The sequence below is a fragment of the Motacilla alba genome, chromosome 4A (assembly GCF_015832195.1).
Source record: "Motacilla alba alba isolate MOTALB_02 chromosome 4A, Motacilla_alba_V1.0_pri, whole genome shotgun sequence".
In the NCBI taxonomy this organism is placed as follows: domain Eukaryota; kingdom Metazoa; phylum Chordata; class Aves; order Passeriformes; family Motacillidae; genus Motacilla; species Motacilla alba.
This window is the reverse complement of record NC_052045.1, coordinates 18654455-18678033: the sequence shown is the minus strand read 5'-3', so window position 1 is coordinate 18678033 and position 23579 is coordinate 18654455. Positions and strand designations below refer to the sequence as shown.

The 23579-nt window shown below is 42.0% G+C and overlaps 1 protein-coding gene across 13 annotated transcripts in view; it reads right to left on the bottom strand.

Annotated features, from left to right (window-relative positions):
- The window catches only part of HTR2C (5-hydroxytryptamine receptor 2C), a 259463-nt gene that overhangs the window by 72537 nt on the left and 163347 nt on the right, over positions 1-23579 (bottom strand). For all 13 annotated transcript variants that reach the window (XR_005259910.1, XR_005259915.1, XR_005259908.1 and 10 more), the window contains one exon: positions 6723-7116. The gene's annotated coding sequence lies outside the window, so the exon portion shown is untranslated. The remainder of the gene's footprint in view (positions 1-6722; positions 7117-23579) is intronic.

Below are 23579 nucleotides of genomic sequence, written 5' to 3'. Positions count from 1 at the left end.
GGGCACCACTGGAAGGAGCCTGATTGGGTTCTTGTAGACAGAGCCTAAAGAAGTCAAGGGAAAATGGATGGCTGCTACTGAGGGATGGAGTTCACCACAGATGAGAACAGAAACAACTCTGGATATTTTAATGACACTTTTTTGCTACTGCACCCAACCTATTATGTTTAAAAAAATACCAAGAATGGCTGATAGGTTTTCTTTTTACCTGTAGCAGATGATAGTTTTTTGGGGTAAGTGGAGTGTTTTCTGTAGAGGTTTTAAAGAAACTAAAAAAACTCATTGGAACCAGAATCTGAAGTTCATGCTGCACTGGAAATTTGCTGCGCTCTGTGAAACCACCGGGTCTGTTCTCTACAAGGTTTGACTGCCTCACTGTGAGCGGGAAGCAGAACAGCCTGGTGGGTGTAATGTTTTTCAGTCTCTACAGTTCCACTCCTTGGAAGCTTATCTTCCCTTCTACTTACTCCTTTAGTGACCTTGGGAAATAGAGATAGAGATCACAGTAGCAGAATCCTGAAAGGATTATTGCTTTTATTATCTTACCATTGGGAAGCTGATTAAAAGCACATATCCTTTCACAGACTACCCTGCCATTAGCACTTTCAGCTCTCTTAAAAAGGTCACTGAGCAGGATATTAAACACAGCCTTAAGTACTGAGCACTCTATTTCAGAACAGGTGTTGCCATGGCAAACATAGGAAGTTGTCTGTCCTAGTTCAGGAGTCCTGTCTTAATTCCTATACAACACAACAGTGGCAACAAGGATTTTGATAAGAAAACCTCACTGGCCTGATAGCGAGGCAAAGAATTGTGGTGGGTGATGGATAGTTACATAAATACTGCTATTTTATCTGCACAATTTCAGCCAAATCTCTGCTCTGTGATGGCCCCTGAGCCACTGCCCAGGCCACAGTGACAATATGCTTGACCTGGTTTGGGGCCAGCAGCACTTCCCTGCTGAGTGGCAATCCAAAGCCAAAATCACTGTGTGAAATCCCTGCAGATATCACCTCACACCTTCACAATGCCAACCCAAGGACATTTTACAAGGGCTGAAGATAGGGCCTTTACTACTTTCCCATTATAGTAGCAAGCTGATTTCTAATGTCATTTCTCTTGAAGCTATCAGCTGCTTTGGCATCAAGTAGGATCTCCTGATGTCTCCTACTTCCATGCAGAATGGCAAGGCATGACCCCTGAAGACATTCAGAGAGTCTCTTAAACCCAGCAAGAGGTTAGACAGGGAGAATATGCTCCCAGCCTCTCCAGGCTGTTCAAAGTACCAGTTATAAAATCAATGTACATAAGAATAGATCGCAGCAGTCATCTCCATAAGCACCGAAGTCCTTTTGTGTGGTCACACATCTTCTTTAATCCCGTAGCTTTTATTCCATACCTGGTTTGAGCAGCAACGGATCTGCTGGAACACCAGGGCTCTGTGGTGTTCAATTGAGGAAGAGAGCACATTGCCAAATGGACAGAAATAACTCTCAGGAGCAAAAGCTTTTTCTTTTTTGGCTGACAATAATACATCGCTGCTCTCAGGGAAGAATCCCCCACAAGTTTTCAGAGCACTGAGTCAGCCTCATGCCGGGATGGATCCGGCGAGGGTCGGCTGCTCTGCTGCTGGGTGGGCACAAGAGGGGAGGGAGTCCTGCTTGCTGACAGCTCTTATGCAACGCAGATAACCCATCTTCCTGCAGTCATTTGTGGGTGTCAGGAGAAGCTAAGAATAAACCAGGAAAAGCCTCTGGAAAGGGCTGCTAAGGAGTGAGCTGAAAGAAACTTCTCTCAAGGTACAGCAAGCATACCCTGGCTTCAGCTCAAAACACAGCCTTAGGTGACCTCTGCTATGTGATCACAGGTGAAAATCACACATTGCACTTAAAATAACTGATTGACCTGCCCAGGAAGTGTTAAAATCAGCACAGAAAATTAGACATTAGAAAAAAATACTTACATTCCTGACAATATGGGATAGATTCGAGTAGCTAAGCTAAAGAAAATAGGTAGGTGCCCCCTCCTGCTCATTAAAGGGAGTTGTGGAGCAAATTGCAGCATTTAAGATCCTGCTTACACACAAGCCAGATAAATTAGAATTTTTTTTAATTTATTTTTAAATTGTTTTATTTTTAACAGCTTGTCTCAAACAAGCTACAAGAGTATGCATCTCCAGCAGAGAAAGCAGGTCAGCACTGACTGCCATTCTGTAAGAGAGATGGTCAATTAAAAGAAAGAAGCCAATTAAGAGGCAATTGGGCACTCCTAGTTAGGAAGATACTAGGGAGAAAAGAAAGGAGATAAGGAACGTGATTGCCTGAGAATACCCAGTATCCCCAGCAGAGGCTGGAGCAAACCTGGGGTTGTGGATGAAATTCATTCATGTCCTTGCCTGCAAACTGAGGAAACATGCTATGATCAGACCCTAGAAATTCAAAATAAAATCAAAATCCAAGCAACAGCACTGTGTTTTTGTCAGCTTTAAGCTTCCTGTTTTCCTTGTAAACTAGATCAAGAAATTTCTTTGCCAGAGAAAGCTTTATAATTCTATAAACTTACAAAAGATTGTTAAAGACAGGATTACTGATTAACTCCTGATTAATGCTGCAGCTTTAGGGCAGTCTAGCAGCTAAATTAATACTTAAACTGTACATGCAGGATGCAAAACCAGCAATTAACACTCTTGAGTCTCCTGCAAAGCAAGCTTGCTCTCAAGGTCTTCAGAATAAGCATAATAGTCCTGGGTTTGGTCCCATGCACTCCAAGCACAATGAAATTGTGGCCATATAAGACCACTGAGAACAAGGTTAGAAGGAATCCCAAGCAATAAAAGGTCAGGTCACATGAAAAGCTGACCTTCACTTTGTTGCAACTGAAGTTTTGCAAAAAGAAAAAATTGCAATCCCTTTCGAAAGAAAATGTAAGATGTAACCTAACCCACATACACTGCCAAATCAAAGGTCAATAATGTTAAATATACCTTTTTATATTGCTCAAAAAACCTGAATATACTGGATCTGTTGAAGTGTCTGATACCAGCTAGAATCAAGAACAGCAGAAGGTAAATTTGGATGAAAAGTCTCTTCTGGAATGTACCAGATAAGGCTTCTTGCAATATCATAAAAATATATGGAGAAGAAGCTTTTAATTCAATAGGCATTAAAGAGTTTCAAAAAAAAAACAAGCACATCTCTGCTCAGCATAAAAAGCAACAACAGTCTTTGTAATAGAGCTGAAGGACTCACACTTTTCTCACTTTTTCAGAAATAAAGCTGTGTAAACATTGGGCCTACTGTCAGTCTGTACCTTCTTGATGCTCTGAATGATTTGGTCCAATAATAGCAAAGCCACTGCCCTGCATTGCTCAGACAAAGCCCACAACCTGCTTAGACTTGGCTTCAGAGCAAATCAGGAACGGGACATGGGCTGTCTCACCATGGGCACATTTGGAATTTGAGGAAATCACTTTTTTTTTTTATTACAAAAACTATCATCCTAAATCTGTTTTCGAACCCAAAAATGGTTCCTAATAGAAGAACATGTCGATTAAGTCATCAAACAAAACACTCTGGTGCTGGTAGCAGCAAGGCACCAGCTGTTTCTGAAAGCAACTGTGTGTCAAGGGCAAAAAATGACAAGTTTTCAGTAAACATCCAGCTACCTGACCCTGCTGTCCTTTTCAGCAGCAAGAGGACCGAGGCACAGCTCACTTGGTCAGAGCCTGGTGCTAGTAACACCGAGGGCAGGGTTTGATCCCTGTGTGCCTGTTCACTGAAGGGCTGCACTCAGTGATCCTTGTGGGTCCCTTCCAACTCGGAATATTCTGTGATTCAAATGTGGAATCAGCAGGAATGGTCCTACCCAAGTGCACAGAAGGAACCTCTGCCTTTCAATTAATTATTTAAATTACTTGATGCAACCCTTATGTTCACAATCTGCAGCTACACTGAGAAACATAAGCAGTCCAAAACCTCTAAGGACCTTAATCATTACAGAATATGCAGGGGGAACTTGTTGACAACTGCAGCAGTCATTTAAATCTGCTGGCACTTTTGGAAACAAAAAGCTCTGTATAAAATCCAGCTGGAGCTGGTTTCTCCTCCTCTTGGTCTCTGTACACTGACAGCAGGACATCCCCACCTCCACCCACCAGGGGCTCAGTAGGGCAGGGGTGAATCCTGAACATGATCACGTGGAGCACACGGGTGTTTTCTCTCCTGAGAAAAGCACAAAGCAATTCTTCTGCAGCTGTCACTGAGAAATGCTTCCCCCAGAAGCAGCTTGTGTTGTTCTTCACAGTGTTTTTACTGCTGGACAGCAACCATGGGTTTTTCGTGGAAATTGTTACTCTCCAAAAGTACAATTCTTCACTGTTAAAATCCACAAGTTTGGTGATGTTAAAGCTTTCTGTCTCCCCACCAGAAAGTTATTTTATTGTTCCTTTTTGCTCAAAGGCCAATAAATCATTCCTACCCATCAGAGGAGGATGTGCTGCAGCAGTCTGAGACTTCACAAGCCTCCAATCACCAGTGAGACATCCCTGGAGTCTTGACCTTGTGTGCAGACCTTGTCTTTCTGCTCAAGTGCTGCTCAAAACATCCTTCGAGTAACTACTGATTTTATAGTATGTAAACTTCAAAACACTTCTCTGAATTTTAAGGGAAAAGGATAGTACAGCAAAAATCAAGAGGGTGAAAGACCATGCAAAGGAGATAACCTAAAAAAATATAGCAAAATGGTTTAAGTGTACAGAGCCTTTATGGAGATAGTGAAAATCTTCTAGATGAGCCTTTAGGGCACATCAGTTTAGAATTATTTTCTTTCTTCTCTCCCCTCACTAACATTGCTCAAAAACAGTGCTGAAGATAGTTGCCAGCAATGTAATTGAGCCTGTGAGAGGCACCATAAAGGCTTCTCTGCCTCAAGGCACATCACTTCTGCTCCTCCTTTTATTTTTCCATGTACTTAATTGAACTTGGCAGTAACCTTTACCACATAAAACCAAGATGGCAAAACAGTAGATTTGATCTGTGTGCTGAGTCTGGACTGCCTTGCTGTGAGCTGCTGGGGGAAGTGGTGCCTGGAGATTCCCTGGGTTTGAAATGGAGACATGTCACCCGTTCCCCTGCTCCCACTTGGTGGGAAGTTTTGCCCCACATCTTGTCCATGTAGCAGCCAACAGCAAAAAAGCCAGGATTGCAAACCTCTGCAGGAATTTTCCCAAAATGACAGGCAACTGTTGATAGGGAGCACTGAGTATCTCACTAGCACAGATAGAGGAACCTGATCCTTTACCCTAATCCTTAAGCTTTCAAAATATTACAAACCATGGGCAATCAAAATAAAAGCAAAACTGTAAACTATACAGCCAAAACCTCGCATTAACCTTATATCTACAGACCAGTCTCCCCTTCACTTCATTTTATGCTGTGTTTCACCCCAAACTTTCTGTTTGCCAGAAGGATTTTTCAAAATGTGTTTGGCTGAAATCCAGCACTGCAGGACACCTTTCCTGGCTGGAAGGTACAGAAACCACACAGCTGAATGTGCTCAGGACCACAAGCATCTTCCCATTTGCACAGAGAATAAGGAAAACCTCTAAGATAAGGGCCTGAAGTCTGAGATTAGGTAAGTTCTAAGACTCACCACACATATCTAATTAGCAGAACATAGTGTACAAGAGAGTGCTCACCTTCTGTGTTTGGGCGAGAACGCTCTCAGCTGGCACAGCTGGAGGGCAGGGTAGGACACCAGTGCCACCCCATCCCATCCCAGAGACACCTGAAACCTGGAGCGTGCATAGTGTGGGCTGGCAGGCAGGGGCTGCAGGCAAACACCCTCTAAAGTGGCCCCTTCTTTCCCTTTGTACAGAAGAGCAGAGACCAGGGTCCTCCCCTGCTCCTGAGGGAGGATGGACAGGGCTGGAGGGCAGCAGTGTCTTCCTCAATTCCCAGTGGCTTCACCTGTTTTGGTCAGCAGCTCAATGTCCAGCTCTGCAGCACCAATCTCAAATTACAAAGCATTTCTAATGCACAGGATCATAGAAGTTGGTGCAAAACCAACTCAGTCCTGAAGCTGCAGAGAAGAAGAAACTCTGACAATAATGGAAGGACATAATCAGTATTATTGTCATAAAATGTCTGTAGTTACTGCACTGGCAATTTTTCCAAATGGGTTAGCTTAGAGACTGGCCTCTTGCACTGATTACTAAATTATTTTCTTTACAAAGGTCTAAGTGACTCTGTTTTCCAGATGAATAGCCTGCAGCCACTTGGTTCAGAGCTTCAGTCCCCTGAGATTCATCTTGGACAGTAAAGAAATGAGACAGATGAACACTAAACTACTCTGTGTACAAATCCAGCAGTGGCTTGGCTGATGAGAACACTTTGTGTAAAGTACTACTGAATTTAAAATAAAGACAGAGGTGAACTGAGCAAAGTTAAAAGTTAGAAGTCAGAAGCAGTATTTGATAACAAAACATTTTAAACCAAATAAAGCTTCCTGAAGAGAATTTTGGCTTCACCACATCTCACTTCATCTGAGAAAGCTGCCTTGCCAGGCAAATTAGGAGCAGTGTGCTGGAACTGGCACTTTCCCAGCCCAGCCCCTGCCAGAATTCTGGAGTGCCCTGCTCCCCTTGCCTGCCCCCAAGGAGCAGCAGTTTCTTTATCTGAGCATGCAGTTACACATTAGCCCAGCTCCTGCTGAGCAGCACTTACTTTTTTCTGGAAAGAGAGCACCTGTGCTCAGGCAGGGGAGCTCTTTGCAGCCACTTCCACATCTGGTGGGTGGTGGAGCAGCACTGGTGGCAGGGACAGAGCAGAAGAGGCCGTGGGTGTGCAGGGTGAGGATCTCACACAGAGCCAGGAGGACACAGCTCTCCTCCAGCCTGTGGAGGAGGATCTGGCAGCACAGCAGGAAACAGGGAATTCAGCCTCTCTGGCAGCTGCTCCAAAGGAGGTTTGGTGATGAGCTGGGCAGGTTTGCTGTGCCTGTGACTCAGGGCCCTCCTAGCAGGAATTCAGTGGGCTCTTCTCAAAGCACTTGGAGCCTGGGGATGGCACTGGCTGAGCTGCTCACCAGCGAGGAGAGCCACACATGTCAGGGAGACCTCTGGGGAAGAGAGATGGAGAGAGAGAGAGATATGAATGAAAAACAGTGTTTATCCTTGAAATTTAAATGTCTGTGGCTTTTCTAGAGTATGTTTGAAACGTCCCAATTAAATCAGTCCATTAGACAAAATCCCATTAATTGGACAGCTTGGTCAGCTGTGGCTCACTAAGAATTTGTTCTGGTTTTAGTATTTTATTATTAAACATAGTTCTGAGTAATTCAAACCTCACAACACCAAGGAAAAATTGCCCATAATTAACATCTTCAAGTGTAAGCAGCTTTCATCTAACAAACACCAAGAAGAGCCCACACCACTCTCCCCCACTTGTTTATTTAATCTGGTTTATCACTGAATTTCTTCTCTGGGTTCTACTGATGCAAACTTGCACTGGTTTGAAGGGTTCCTCTGCAAACACAACAAACCAGCTCCATACAGGAAGGTTTAATCTGTCACCAGAGCTTTTCAGCAATCAGATCCCTAAGCATTAGCTTTGTTAATTAAAGTAACACATCTGAAAAATTAGCAGAAGGGAATACACTGGCATATTTCTGTGCAATAGGGAGAAGTTATACCTTCAGCAGTCACCAGTGGACTGAAAAAAGGCAGTAAAGCATGCCACATAATGTTGCAGCACCCCTGAGCTAGAAAGACAAGTAATATGAGTCATTTAAAAATCAGAAACATTCAAAAGATCATTTAAAAGCTACTAAACCTCACAAAATCAAATAAATACATTAATCAATTAAAACCTTTATGAAGCACCCTAATTTAATTTTGCTGTAGTAGTGTCACATGGCTTTGGAAACTGCCCTTCAGTAATCCAATCAAAAATTGGCATGTTCCCATCCCCACTTATTCTCCCTGATTAGTGAAATATCTGAAGGAAATAAAAAACAAGATCCAAGAAATTCAGGAAAAATAAATACTAGAATTTAAATTTCATTGTGTTCTTCTTATTTATGAATCTTAAACTCATTCATCCAAATCAGTGGATGGCATCCTTCTGCAAGAGTGAATTGTGGCCATGAGCCACTACAGGTATCATGGAACACAGCATCACAGGCCAGGGGAATCATCCAGCAGGGGAGCCCAGGCCAGGGAAAAGCCTGACACTCTGGGGAACTGAACAGCTCTTGCTCCAAATCATCTCTACTGCACAGCCCAAGAAACCAAAATGGCAAAACTCCCCCGTGCACCCCACACCCTCACACAGACCCCAGAGCCAGGGGCAGGGAAGCCTCCATGCAGAGGCTGTGCAGGAATCCAAGAAAGTCAAAATCTCTTCCCATGAGTCTCCTGTGATATCTAGCACACCACAGAAGGGCTAAATGAGAGGGGGAAGGAGCAGGAAAAGCAGCAGCAGCACAAGGAAGGCCAGGAGCAGATGTGTGCTGGCAGCAGTGTCTGTCCCAAACCAGCCCCAAAGCAGGGTTAGCAAGGGAGCAAGAGCTTAGGGGAGGCACTGACATCTGCAAGCACAGAAAATGGGAAAGCTACTGATATAACTGACCTCAGCTAACCCACAGACCTACTGTCTTATCAATATACCAAATATCAGCCCATCAGTGCTCTCCAAAGGGAGAGGAAGCCAAGCAGGAGGCACAGAAGATGTGCACAGTGTTTGTGTTTAAGGGGATCCTGTGATGGACCATCCAATGCAGGTTCTTGGCTCTGCATCACTGTCTTGATGCAGTACCACAAAATTTCTGTCTTTAAAAAGTACTTTTTGCAACAAAAAGTAATTCTGAACCGGTAACTCTGCTTTACCAGGCCACCCAATATGATGTAATTTATACTGCACACAGATGACAAACCCCAGTGAAGACTTTGCTGTGCTGCAGTCTGCGGCCCAAGGCACTCATATTGGTGACCCTCCAGCATGTGACAGCTGCTGAGATGAGCCCATGAGCAGAGGACAGACTGCAGCAGCTGCTCTGAGCCTTGAAGGAGCGAGAAACCCCCAGCCTTACACACTGCACAGTGCCTCCTCCTTTATCTTTTGTAAAATAACCTCTCAGGAAAGCAATTTCCAAAGTGACTAGTGTTGCTGGTGACACACAGCTAGGTGAAAGAGAAAATTTACAGTGATTAGAACAGATCAGATTTATGGTCTAACAGGACAGGCGATGCGTGAAGCAGAGAATGAAATGTAATGAGGCCAAGAAAAAATTAAACACATGCTCTATTGCAACCTAAACAGCAGCGTACAATTAGACAGGAAACACAACCTAAAACAATTCACATAATGCTTCATAGCAGTATAAAGAGAAAGCAGAGAAGGTCTTGCAGCTCTTACAGACTTCACAACACAGAGAACAAACCAAGGGAAGACTGCTGAAATGTCTGAATGAAATGCACAAAGAGCCTGTCAATCTCAGGAACACTTTTTGCCACACTGAAAAAATGTGAGACACTGCCAAACAGGCTTCCAGAAGGTTCCAACTCAGTCCTGAAAGACTTCATAGATACTGTGTTATTTAGGCAACACGAGCACTTTTGCAAAATGAAACCTACAAGTTGCATTAAATTATCCTAAAGCTTGCAGGACCTGGAGGCCGTTAGGCATGTGACAGATAAATGCAATAGAGAAGCTGTTTCTCAAAAGGAGAGGGTATAGCAGGGAATAAAACTGGCCTAGAGGAGAACAGGAATGAGAAGCCAAGAGTTTGAACTGATCCTTGAAAAAGCTTTGGTGGTCTGGTAGTGGGGGTTAGCCATATTGCAGAAAACACTGTGCCAAAGGATGTTCTGGGTTACCAAATACTGCTGGGGGAACATCTGAATACAAAAACTCATTTACAGATAGGGATACCCTCAAAACTGTGAAAATGTTCTTTGTGCAAGGTTTATATTTCTACTCTGAAAACATTTACACACATGCTTAACTTTATATGTGTTGACTAGTGAAATCAACTGGGATAATCATGGGCTTCAATTTTCATCATAAAATGCAAGGGGATTAGCAGGTTGGTATGTTTTTACCTGTCTTTGGTTCACTGTGTATTTTTTTGCAGTTGTACTTGGTGCAACAGGAAGAACTGCAATTCCTAGAAAGCTAAGAGAAAATGCAAGACTTTAAAATGCTATCAGATGCAACAAAACTTTTCTTTACTGGAGAGCACTCATTTTCAAAGGCCCTCTGTACATACTTTATTAAAGTATTTCCTTAATCACAGCAACTTCTTAGCTGTATTCCTGACTAGCTTCTTTATTTGGCTCAGAAGTAAAATTTTCAGATATTAGCAGTTTTGCTGTTCAAAGTCCAATCTATTTTGAACACTTAAACAAAGTCAATAAATATTTAAATTAAATATAATCTGCACTTGCTTAGTGATTTAAATTAAGAATTAAGTTGCTGCTCCCTTGAAAACTGTGTTTAAAGCCAGTGTAATAGGACAATAATGTTCGAGCATTTAAGACTCTGTACCATTATTAATATATTTTTCAGTATATTGCAGGCTGAGTTTAACTCTGTAGTCCATGTTGCTACATAACTACTCAGATTCATCTTTCAAAAAAATACCAAAAAAATTGAATACTTAACTAAATTTCGAACTTCTGCGACTGAGGCACAGAAGAGCATTTTACTCAATTTCCACCCCACCCCACCCCCCCCTTTTTATTTCTATTTTGAGTTCAGTTCCTTCAGGATTCCCTCCCTGAGCCCTCTGGGTGTGAAAAAGGAGTCTCATGGAGATTTATATGGCTTTAGGAAGAAAAGTCACCTGTGCTGGCTTCACACACTCCTTTGCAAACAAATGTGTTACAATCCTATTTAAGACAAAACTTACTCCTTGCATGAGGGTTAGTCAGCTGCAAGTTTTTTTCTCTTGTAGTCCAAAAACAAGTAAAAATATTTCTTCTATTTGTTCCAGTCTCTGGAAGTATGCCTGCATAGACTGTAACTGCATTTTTATCACAACATGGACGCTGTATTGGATGAATTTCTCTTTGGTTTAAGGGACAGAGTCTGATGTGGGGGCACAGGCTGTGTCTGCCCTTTAGCCCAGAACTGGGAACCAACAAATAGAACCCAAAAAACAAAACAAAACAAAAAAACCCACAAAAAACCAACCAAACAAAAAAACTCACCAAAAAAAGCAACCAAACAAAACACAACAAAAAAGAAATAAGAAAATAAATATTTTAACCCAGTTTTGGTAATTCTGAATGTTACTAACTAAAGCAGCAAAAGAAAATTGGTATTTTGCAGAGAATGGCTTTTAGTTTTCCTTTGAGCAACTCTGTGGCATGCAAAAAGATAACAAGAAGATAGCTCTATACCTCTGGAGGCCTGATTTAAAAAATCTCTAATTCACAACCAACCAACCAACCAACAGCCACTTTCTGATCTAGAAATAAACAGCCCACCACCACAAAACCCCAACTCAGCACCCCACAGAAGAGCACCACACACACACACTATCACAAGAGGGCAGAAGATTAACTCCCTTTTGGATCTTTTGATGAGAAAGAGCACAGTTTTGACACAAAACTGCATTTTCTCCAGTGGACACCAAACAACTCAGGGTAGCACAGTCCAAGAGAGGATTTTCAAAACTGCCATCCATCTAACTTTAATCTGTTCTACCAATTCAGCTGGTGACATCCAAAGCCCCAAGGCATGAGCACATTGCTCTTTCCCTGCTAAAGAGTCAGCATAGACAATATAGGCTATATAAGTATTTTAGAACACTCTTAGGAAAGAAAATTAAACAGACCCAGAAAAAGCCAGCAATATTTTCCACCACTGCAGAATTTTCATTGTTTGGAAGTTTGGCACTGGGTGCATAGGAGCAGGGCCTCTGCCAGCAAGGTAGGTTACAGCAAACACATTAAACCCACAGCAATTCCTCATGGCTTCAGCTTTGCCCTCTGCCATTCTCCTTTTTCCTGCAGTCCTTTCCACAGAGAATGAGACATATGCCAGCATCACCTTTCACTCTGTCCCTCAGACACCTCTCTTGTGGCTTATTTTCCAATTAGCATTCCTGTTTTATACCCATTATATCACTCATAATAATTTTAGTGCAGTCAAACAGTTCCTCCCCAAATGAGAGGAAGGTTAATGACACTTCCTGTGACTGCCCCTATATGCTTTGCATAAGAAAGGGAGTGGATTTTAAATGACAGGAGACAGCCTCTCCTGGAATGCCTCAGAGCAGATGATGCCCCTTCTTCATCACTGACCTTCAGCTGCACTGCCCACGTTTTCCAAACCAGGAGGTGCTTTCTGCCCTGGCACTCTTGAAGCCTGAGCAAACAGAGAAGGAGCCCTTGTCTGTAACAGAGCAAAAACTGTGCCTTGAAAATGGAGCCAAAGCACCAGTGTTTGCATTGGTGCACTGCTGGGAGTGTCTCCTCCCTGCTGGAGCAGACACAGCTCAGAACCACACACAGCCCTGGGGCTGGACTGGGCACAGGGAAGGGGTCCTGCTGTTCTGGAGCCAGGAAAGCTGACAGCAGTGTTAGGTCCCTGCTTCACCTCCCAAACAATGCATGGGGAGCCCAGCTTATGTATTCAGAGAGAACACAATGCAAACAAGAGGGATGATCTGAATAGGAGTTTGACCTAGGAGCCACTGACTACAGCCAAAATATTTCCATTTAAGTAACTTTTGTTAATCCTATTGTATAATTCCTGTTACTTGATACTCTTTCTCCAAAGAAAAAAGCTAATTCTGATTGCCTGGTAAACGTTGCCAGTGGTTGTGGCATTACAGTAACTTCAAATATTTTTATGCTAATAGCACACCATGTTAGCAACTATATTTTTTTTCCTATTTTTTAGATTTCTTGTTGTTTAGATAATTAATTTTTTACCTCCAACTTATGTCAAACTGCTTTTAATTCAAAGTTGGAATTCAATTCACAATGTAGAAAAAAGGTGCAGTGGCTACAAAAGAAACCATTGAGTTTACATTTAAAAAAGAGTCAGCACATGAAGAAAATTATCTACTTAATTAGTGACTTGAGGCAATTGTGGCTAATCATATTATGATCAAAAGTTTAGAAAAGGCCTCACCTCATCTTTATCTAAGAAAGGATTGATGATAGCTGCTGCTTTTAGGAACTACAAGTGGTTTGCAATTAAGCACATAATTTGTGCATTTAGCCAGAGAATTCCCTGGGTTGTAGCTTTCTTTATATGTTAATAGGAAACATCTTTGGCTTAAATATTTGGTTTATGTGAACTTGAGATATTATGATGGGTTTAAATGTTAATATAGAAATTATGCAATGCCACTTTAATTCTGAAGGGGTATATTTCAAACATTTTTATATAAGGTTTAAGCTAAAAAGACAAAACCAACCCAAACAAAACCACCAACAAGCTTCCCTCCCTCCCCCAAGACTTCACATTCCCAGAGATGGAACCAATTTGAACAACGCCATCAACAAGAAAGGTCAGCTTCAAAACTTAATTCTCATCAGAAGCAAAGCAGATGGGACAGGAAATGTAGTCCAGCACCCCCATATAAGCAGCTTACAGGAGCAAAGGGGTATTTTCCAAAATAGGAGACAGCGCCTGGGCTGAGCAGGATGTCAGGTACATCATCTCAGCTCATCACAAGGCTCAAACACCCACCCCTTCAGTCTCTGTTTCTCACTGGATCCCACCGACCCCCTTGCCAAAGCGGGAAATCTCTCTGTGCGCTGTTTGCGATGGAGAATTTATCATGTCACTTTTACATCACAAACAGAAGCCCTGCTGGTCCCAAGAGAGCTCAGATGCTCAGGAGGATCCATCCCCACACCAGGTTGTCTTTCCCCCCAGGACAGCACAGCCCCTGCTCAGGGCTGAGCTGCCCAAATACCCCGCACCCCTTCTGGCACAGGGCTCCCCTTCTGCTCAGCCCAGCCCAGCCCCTGCCACAGATCTGGGCTGAGACCTCATTCCCCAGTGCCACAGCCATGGGGCAGGCAGCTGCAGTTCTGCAAAATCTGGCTTAAGCTCTGGCTTTAGTTCAAACAGGAATCAATGCAGGGAAGCCCTCAAAGATCCCTTTTGCCTCTAGGAACACTTTCAGCACAAATCACTGTGTTTTGTCTTGGTGCCAGGCTTTGTACTCACTTTGTGTTACCATGAAGGGCTGCCAAAAGGGAAGGCAGAGGAACTGGGGTCCATTAGCCCAACTTTACTTTTTCATGATCTTCCCAGAAGTCACTGCCTGTGCTGCTCTGATGCATCTGTGCAGTTCTCATCCAAGGCACTGAAAGCTCAGCTGCAGCCCTGGGATATCTGCAGCTTTTCATCCTGGGTGACAGCAGCACAGGCAGCAAAAAGAGATCTGGTCCTCCAGAAGGTACCACTGAGAAGGATGAGTTCTGTGTCAGCTCGCTGTCCCCACGGAATGACCCGCACTGGCCAAGCTGCAGACAGCACATGAGCTGCTGATTCTGAATATATGGCAAATGAAGGAAGGGGCATTTCGATCAGTAGGAAACCTTTGGGTCCAAGTTAAGACAACTGTTCAGGAATGACCAAGTGTGCTAACCCAAGGGGTCATACCAAGTGAATTTCATCACCTAAAATTTAATAGGCCATTTCTACCAAAAGGATGTGTGGCATTCACATTCTCTGGAAAAATCCCTTCGCCCAGGGTTTTTCTCCTGGGAAGCTGAGAAGCCTCAGAGAAAAGGAAAACAATTCTGATCTCATTTGCTTCTCCTGTGTTGTGCTGCTTTGGAATGTGTTTGGGGATTGTTTACCCACAGGTGATTGTTTCATTGGGTTCTGCTGTGAGTTGTTTTCACTCTTGGGCCACTCAGGGCCGAGCTGTGTCGGGGCTCTGGAGAGAGTCAGGAGTTTTCATTATTATCTTTTAGCATTCAGTAAGTGTCCTTTCTGTACTCTTTAGTATAGTATAGTATTCTTTAATATAATATAGTATCATAAAATAATAAATTAGCCTTCTGAGAACATGGAGTCAGATGCATCATTCTCTCCCTTCGCCAGGGAACCCTGCAAATACAATAGGGGTGTGCTTTTTTCTGCCCCTTCCGGGGAGACTCACCAAAATAATCTGCTTAGTGCTCACAAGGAGGTGAAGAAACACACACCAGGGCCTTTGTTTTAGCCACAGTCTTCACAAAATGCCTATTTAATGTTTAATGGCGGTGAGGTTACACTTTGCACTGTCAGCTTTAAGACCTAGCCTACCTAGGCTGGGAAAAGCACAGCTTATTTAAATTAGTTATTTGTCTTTCAAAAAAGACTCAGGGAAGGTTCTTTAAGAACACTGAGCAATACCAGTTAATAATATCTGAGTCACTCGGCTGGCTTGATTTTAGACATTTTAGACATTTAAACTCTGTGGGTTTTCCCATTTATTAGTATTTTAAATTTTTTTAGATTAGAACATTATAACTGCAGTTGGGAAATAAATATCTTAAGAGGGCTTTTTCCTTTTAATGCAGGATTACAAAGTGATTTACAGTGAAAATTATGAAGACTTAATATTTGAGTTTCCTCTGGAACATACTGTTCCTGCAAGGTCAGTACCATTGAATGGTATTTAAAACTCATGGAAATACGTGTCTTGTGGGGGAGCCAAAATGCTGCAGTCCCTAGTGACCTGTGCCACAGGAATAAGAATCAAGCAGCTGCAACTGCCAGCAAAGTTTTGGTCACCCATTTGGGAACTAGAAACCCTCCTAAACTGATTATAGCCAAGATTTGCTGGGACAGCACAAAGGGCACCTCTTTCGCTGACACGAGTCATTAACTTCTATATGATCTGCTTTCTATGTTTTAAGATCACCCAAACACTTTTGCATTAATTGCATTAAAGCAAGTAAGGGATAAATGCAATTTAAAAAAAATCACAGGACTCATTTACATTTCCCAATCACCTTCAGTTGAATAATTTTACATACAGACAGTGTCCACTCTGTAGAACAGGCCCCTCAAAGGCAGGGTTTGAACAGCCACAACCCAGCACCTTGGAAAGTGATCACACCAGTCCCCATTCAGCCAAAAATACCACATTTATTTAAAGGTTTGCATCATTTCAGAAGGCTGCACAATGTCTCACAGATAAGCAGTACTGCAGAGGAAACAAAGGCAGGGAAAGGGCAGGCACTGGGGACAAGGACTGACTCCACAAGACATCCATCATGGCATAACAAGCACTGCATTCTTGGCAGGTTTATCACTGCACAAAAGGAATTAAGAGCAGCCTGAAGAGCCCCAGCACACGGGAGCTGCCTAATGCTCCAACTTCACACCTGGATTTACTGATGTTGTAAATGTCCACGTCACGAGTCTCACAAAACTCATACTCTGTAATCAAACAGCCAAGTGAAAATTTAAATTTTTGTAATATTGGGGACAGGAGGAGGGGATTATTCCTCATGGCTGAGAACCAATAACTGAAAATAGTATGATGCTAAATGAATAAAACTTACAGAAGTAGATAAAAGAATCATGAAATCACTCAATGTAAAAGTGCTGAGTCAAATTTTTTTTGAGTGTGTGCCAAGACTGCATTGCTCAGAAAACAGATGAACTCTTTAGAAAAGATCTATCATGACTCTTCTGAAAAAAAGTTTTATTTCAATTCACTTGACAAACTTTCCAGTAGGGACAGTTGGGAATCACACATCCAATGCCACGCTGTGGAGCTGTATACCTAATGCCTGATCCAAATCCCTAATGGACATCAATTATTATATAAGATGAATTAAACATGGAGATTATTTATTTCCATAGCACATTTTAAGTATGTACTTGTATGTGATGAAAATTTTATTGTTTGTGCTTGGGAAATAAAAGGGGCAGGGTGCCTAGTGTTAAAATGAATTTTCTAACTGAACTTTAATGAGCCTTATCAAATTTCTTGATGCAGCTTTCTCATTTTTAAGGATCACTTGTTCCTTATCTAAAGAGTGAGCCTACATTAGCATTTAAAGGCAACAGGGCTGTGCATGTCGAGCCTTAGCTTTAACCTGAGGCAAAATATTTTTCTTTTAAAATTAGCCAAATGCAATTAGCTGATGGAATTATTTTACATTATTTTAGATAATGTATGTAATTTATTTACATTATTTCATTTATGAGGGAAAGCACTAAGGAAAAAGAAGAAATAAAAAAACAACCAGCCAAAACTCTGCTAGTTGTTGACAGATTAAAAGCAGCAACAAATTCCACATTTCAGAAGTGTTCTCCAAAGTTTCCCCTTGAAAACAAGAAAATTGTTTTGTCTTTTCAAAAAGAGATCCCATTTTGACCACTTTGCTATGACCAAGGTCACAGCAGATGCCTTAGAACCAACAGTACATTTATGCTGCTCACACTGCCAGGAAACTGTTACCCAAGTTTGTAAATTTTTTTTTTTTTTAATGCAAACATTACTATACCAAAGAAACATTTTGTGTGGTTCAAGTAGAAAACAGTTCCAGAGAAAGTGAAGTCCCGAGGACAGTGCGGCTGTGCTCCTCTGGATCTCTCCGGGCTGCAGCAGGTCCCAAAGCACCACAGAGGGGGCCAAAAATAGACCAAATTTTTAACAATAAAACAGACATGACTTCCTAGTTTCACAGAACTCTTGGAAACATTTTCTTTCTCTTCATGTCAACCTTTTCTTCTTATACACAGCTCTTCAAGGAGGTTTTTATAGCCACTGCATCTGGTATTGGAGATCAGAAATGCCAGATCTAGCTACAAGAAGGCAATGAATTATTCCTGTCAGTCCATATCACAGACTCAGGAGCTCAGATTGCTGTCACTGTCAGTAGTGCTAAAATTCATGAACATAGTTTATGAATAACCCTTAGTTCAATTTAATTACCTTACACCAAACCAACTAGCAAAAACCATGGCTTCAATCCAGACAACAAAGTATTATCCATCAAAGTGTAAGAGCACTCCTAATCTGAGGTTGGGCAACCACTTACTCTCATTCCTTTGTGGTATCAAAGGCTTCTGTCATTCAAAAGACATTTTCAATTATGATGTATTCTTATTTTTTTTAAAAAGGCCCCCCAAAGAAATATAAAATCCTCATTTAATTGCATCCCTACCCTTACCAGCCCACTGCTGCTTTGTAAGACTAATAATTTCCTAGATGTTAAATAGGAATATCATTCCAAAGGAAAAATAATGTCAAGGATAAAACTTTGTTCCTGAAGAAAACTAGAACTTCACTTGGTATTTTAAAGACTTCATTAACAAAACTCTCTGTGGGTATCTACAAATGTTAAATTAAGATCAAGACCTCAAACAGTTTGTCAAACAGATGAGCACATCAAAGCTTTTCAAAAAGGAAGAACCTGAGTCTTGAAAAGCTGTCAAGAGAGCAGAAGTGAGAAGAAATAAAGGCTAATGAAGTTACTGCAATGCCTAAAGAAATGTCTGGAATAGGTTTTCCTCTGCATTATCATTTTAGAGCACTAAAAATGAGGCTGAATTCATTTTATGAGCCTGAATTCACTTCATCACATTCAATATTTTTTTGACATAGAGATGCATATTTCTATGAAGACCCATTCCCCCCTTTCTTAATCTCTTCGTAACTGAACGATCTCTTTGCTGTTATTTCGAAGTTGTCACGTTGGGAAATAGAGGAGAAGATATTGCATCCATTCCTGCACAGCTGCTGGAAGGTGCCATAGTCCTGGTGCAATCCCTGGGCCAGAGATGGGAGGAAAATAGTCCATTTACTATTAATTAAATTAAATTTAATTTATGTAAATAAATCTCTACAAAGTTCCAGAACAAATAAATCAAATTTTTCTTTGTCTATAACCTAGGAAATCCCCAACACCCTCATGGTGCAACATCTTCAGGCTTTAATTTGGGGAAAAAAAGCATCTACTCTGGCATTCAGCATGGTACAGCTCTGTATGTGTACCTCTCATCCCCAGCAAAGACAGATGTATGAAAAAGTCCATTCATTGACTGTCTCCTGTTGATAGTAAAGCATTTTTTGTTAGAAGGTAGCCAAGTTAACAACTGATGCCAACTCTAAAACTGCAGAGCTCTGTAGTCATCTTTGTATCTCCTCTATGAGCTCATAAATAAATGGGTATAAGCTGTTAAACTACTTCCCTTAAGTTTTCAAATAATATTTTTTGTACACATCATGATTTTTAAAGAAAGTCCATTTTTGTCTTGTGTAACACACACTAGATCTTTAGTCTGCTTGCTAATTATTCCAGAGCCACAAGGTTTGCATCCCACATGGAAAGTGCTAAATCCTCTGTGAGAGTTGGAATTAATCCTTCTGACTTGGAAAAATCTATTCTCAATCCTGCCTCCTTGTATTCATTGCTGTGTTGTCCCCCAACACAACCTGAATTGTAAGTGTGCTTGCTGTGAGACTCCTGAAAGACGATGTTTCATGTTTATTTTATTGAGTGTAACACTTCCCAAAATATGATGGGGTTTGATGGATGATTATTTGAAAACCCTACTTGTAGGATAAAAGCTAAGCCAACAAAGCAATGCATTTCACTGAGCCCACTCCATTTGGGAACGCTGCTGGAGATGCACCTGGAAGTGCTCATTGGTGGAGACACAAGTCTGACTGCAGCAGGGAGTGGCCATGGGCAGACCACGAAAGGACCATGGGCTCCTGTCAGCAAAGGAGGCTGCAAACCCCCAGAGCCAGGCAGGAAACCTCTTGGAGCCCAGGGAGCCTTGGCCACGTTTCCTGCTGGGCAGGCTCAGGGTCACCAGCCTAATTTCCCTGCTGGATTCATCAGCATGTGGCCCCAGGAAGGAAAGTCCCTGCACGCCAGAAGACAAATTTTCACGGGCCAAATCCACTTCTTCAGGTTCTGGAGCCTCACTCTTGTGAGGATCAGAGAATGTGGTGCTCACTTTTTAAGCTCATTTGATACAGGAAAATAAATATTGTGCAGGATGAAGACAATTCCTTTGCCACAGATGGGAATTCATCATCACAGAGTCCTGCACAGCAGATGCACAGTCACCTCCCCACTGCCATCTCCCTACAAGCTTTCACAAAGACACACACACCTGTTTTCAGGGGCATATTGATAGATAAGACACCCCTGACATCATCTTTCCTCTAGAGGAGCACGGGCAGGACTCCCAATTACCTTAGAGTGTGTTTTTTATCTTAATGCTTAGCAAAGCAGAAAGCAAACACACACTATCAGAAGTAAAATACATCCACAGACCAGTGTTGATGCCTCTTGGAAATTATGTGATAAGCTGCCTACAAGCTCATTATAACCCAGCTTCCAAAATATACTAGAAATTTTCAAAGGCAAAAAAGATGAATAATCAAGGAAATTTTAAAATGTCATTTACTGAGGTAATAGCATTATGAAACAATCATTGCTGCTGCTACAAACTGACTGTAGACACAGAATTTACTAACCACTGATAAATGTCAATCACAGTTTTCATCCCCAAACAAAGAAAATATTTTTGTGTTCATCCTATGCCCCTTAGCTGGCTCTGCTTAAAGCTAGGAATAAAAAGAATAATGGGATTCAAAATACAGTATTGTTTCTAAAGCTTAATAAAAAGAAAGTAATTGAGTGCAAACCTGAGTAATTACTTGTACTCAGAAGAAAATTACTCAGGCAGTTCCCCAGTTTAAAGCAGTCAGAAAAAAAAAAAAAAGTTGTGCTAGGGCTTGTTTATATAATTGAGCTGGTTTTGAGTGCATGACTAAATAAATAAGTTCTTCAAACAAGAAAACAGGACCCATGCTGTATGCATGCAGCTACCACTCATTGCTTCCCCCTGTATTTTACTGTATTTTTACAGTAATATTTACTGTAAAATATTTCAATTTTTATTTTAAAATTATATCTTTCTCTAGATGTACCAGAAAGCTTTTCAGTTACTAGTTTGCAGAGTTTCCTTGAGGTTAACAATATCAAAGAAATCTCTCTCACAGTACGCTGAGGAAAAAAAAATTCTTAGTAAGAAACCTCAGATAACAGTAAGAAAATTATTTGTTTAAAATTACACCATATTGCCATTGGTGAGAAATAACAGGTGAGTAAAACGTCTTAAGACACAGGAATGTCACCTTGTCTTTCAGTGAAGTGGGAATTCTGTCAATAGACATATTGAATATTGCCTTTGGGGACAAGGCTCTGTGACTGGGTAATAGCTGTGATCACTTCCCACAGGAGCTCAGTGTGTTCCTGGTCTGATTGTCCCCACCCTAGGGAGGGACAAAACCAACACAGCACAGATTTGAGATGAATCCTGGTTGGTGATGGATCCAAATCATCCAGATTTGGAAGCTATCCTGGCTTTGGGTCACAGTCTGTGACATTTAACCAGCTTCCAGGTATTCCTCCATGACTGACTTTCCTAGAGGATCAGACAGGTTTATCTGCAAATAGCCAGCTGCACATGGGGGCATTCTGGAGCCAGCATCACCTGCAGGGGCTCGGCCTTTCTTTACACACACACAACTTCTGATAATGACACTTCTCCCTGCTGCCAGGCACTGCCAGAGCCACAGCTGGGAGTATTTGGTATTTCTTCACTAGTAAGGGTCATCTTCAGCTGCACAGTTCTGGTGTCTGGTCTCGTGGGAGAAAATTCTCTCATTTTTCCCTTACTCCTTTGGTCAATTTTCTCTCTTCCCAGCCTCACCCAGCAAGATGAATCAGATACCCTACTAAATGCATCTTACAATGCCACAAAGGCACCCCAAAATGTTTGAGCTGAGTGTTTGCCTGTGTCAGGAAAACCTCAGCTATCCCAGAGCCATAAAACAGCTCAGACCATAAAAACCTCTTGGACGCTACCACAGGGCTCATGGTTAATGCCCCCTGACCTCTGAGGGAATCCCATCCAGCCTCCTTGGTTTGAGGGTTGGTTCAAACTGCAGAAAAACCTCTTGGATGCTACCACAGGGCTCATGGTTAATGCCCCCTGACCTCTGAGGGAATCCCATCCAGCCTCCTTGGTTTGAGGGTTGGTTCAAACTGCAGACATGCCAGAATCACCAAGCAAATCAATCGATCAAAGAGCCCCAAAAACTGTTTATAGCATAAACAGCCACTGCAGAGAAGCTGAGTGATAGCACCCACATATTTATAGTTGAAGGAAGAAATAGAGCTTCCCTGGAAACCAGAGCCAGGAGGACTCTGCAGAACATGTCAAGCTCCACTGATGGCAATGGGTCAGGCACAGATGAAGTAACTGATAAAGCTAATAGATGCAAAATGGATGTGAAGGTCCCATACACCCACACATGAAATACCACCCTGCAAATGAAGCAGTTTATTATCTCCCAGAATGTTAAAGGAATTCAAAACGCAGAGAAATGTGATTTATTTTAAACCACAACAGCCGAAAGAGCTCTCACAGAAGGGAAAATATCCATGGTTTTAAGCATATCTACTCCAGTATTTGTGCTATTTTCAGGACCCCCTGTGTGCATAGCAAAAAATTAAATAATTTCCAAAGTCACTTTGCACGGCACTACATGTAAACCAGGACAGTTCAGATGCCTTAGCAAACCTTGCTCTTTAGTGCTCTGCATTACCTTTTGTCTCTGCTATGAATTTGGTAGGCTGGCACATGAATACCCCCCTTGATGTCAGATTTTGTTGTATTCTGACCTCCTTATCACTATTTGTCCCACTACTACAGTTTCTTTCACCAGCACGCTGCCAACTGCACACCTGCACTCAACAACTCCCAAAACAAAGGAATTGTGAGTTACAGGCGAGGAGGGAAAATGTCCTTTTGCAATCAGAGTCTCTCTGAAGTCTCTGCAAGTTCTGTTGATTTCTATGGCACCAAAGCAAACAGCCACATCAGATGCTGAGACCTTGCTGTTCTTGGAGAGATGACAGCAGTCATTTCTGTTATCTATTTATTCATACTCTTCAAAATTAAGGGCTATGTTTTAGCACAGGTACATTACCACTAGTGATTTTATGTTATGAATGAATTTATATTTACATTTTCTCAGGCCTGGTATGTAGAAATCAGTCATTAGCTATTCAGCCTTAGTGCATTTATTACATTCTGAATTCACAGTGGTTGATAGCACCCTAAATTCTACACAAACAGGCAGGTTTCTAATTTCTAGTGGTGTAACATAAGGCATGCCAAAATTTTTTGCTCCATCTATTTCAGGGCCGGGTTCCAGTGCACTGGTGTGGCAAGACCAAGGGAATTCATGTGAGCAGTGCTGTGCTCCCAGAGCATCCTGCTGGCACTTCTGCAATGCCCTGGAGAGCACAGGCTCTTACAGCTCATGCACTGAGGTCTGACACTATTTTAAGTCAGTAGTGCTGCTTTAGGAGCATCAAACAAACACATAGCAGAAAATCCTAGACCCAAATCCAGTGATTTTTCAGCTGACCACCCAACCTATTAAATCAATGTTCAATTCATCTAAGGCTCAGGAAGGAGGGCATTAGCTGTAGATTCACATGAGAAAAGGCCAAGAGTGTTTCATCCCCTCATCAGCAGTGCCCAGGGAGAAGATCAGCTTCCATTTTCTAC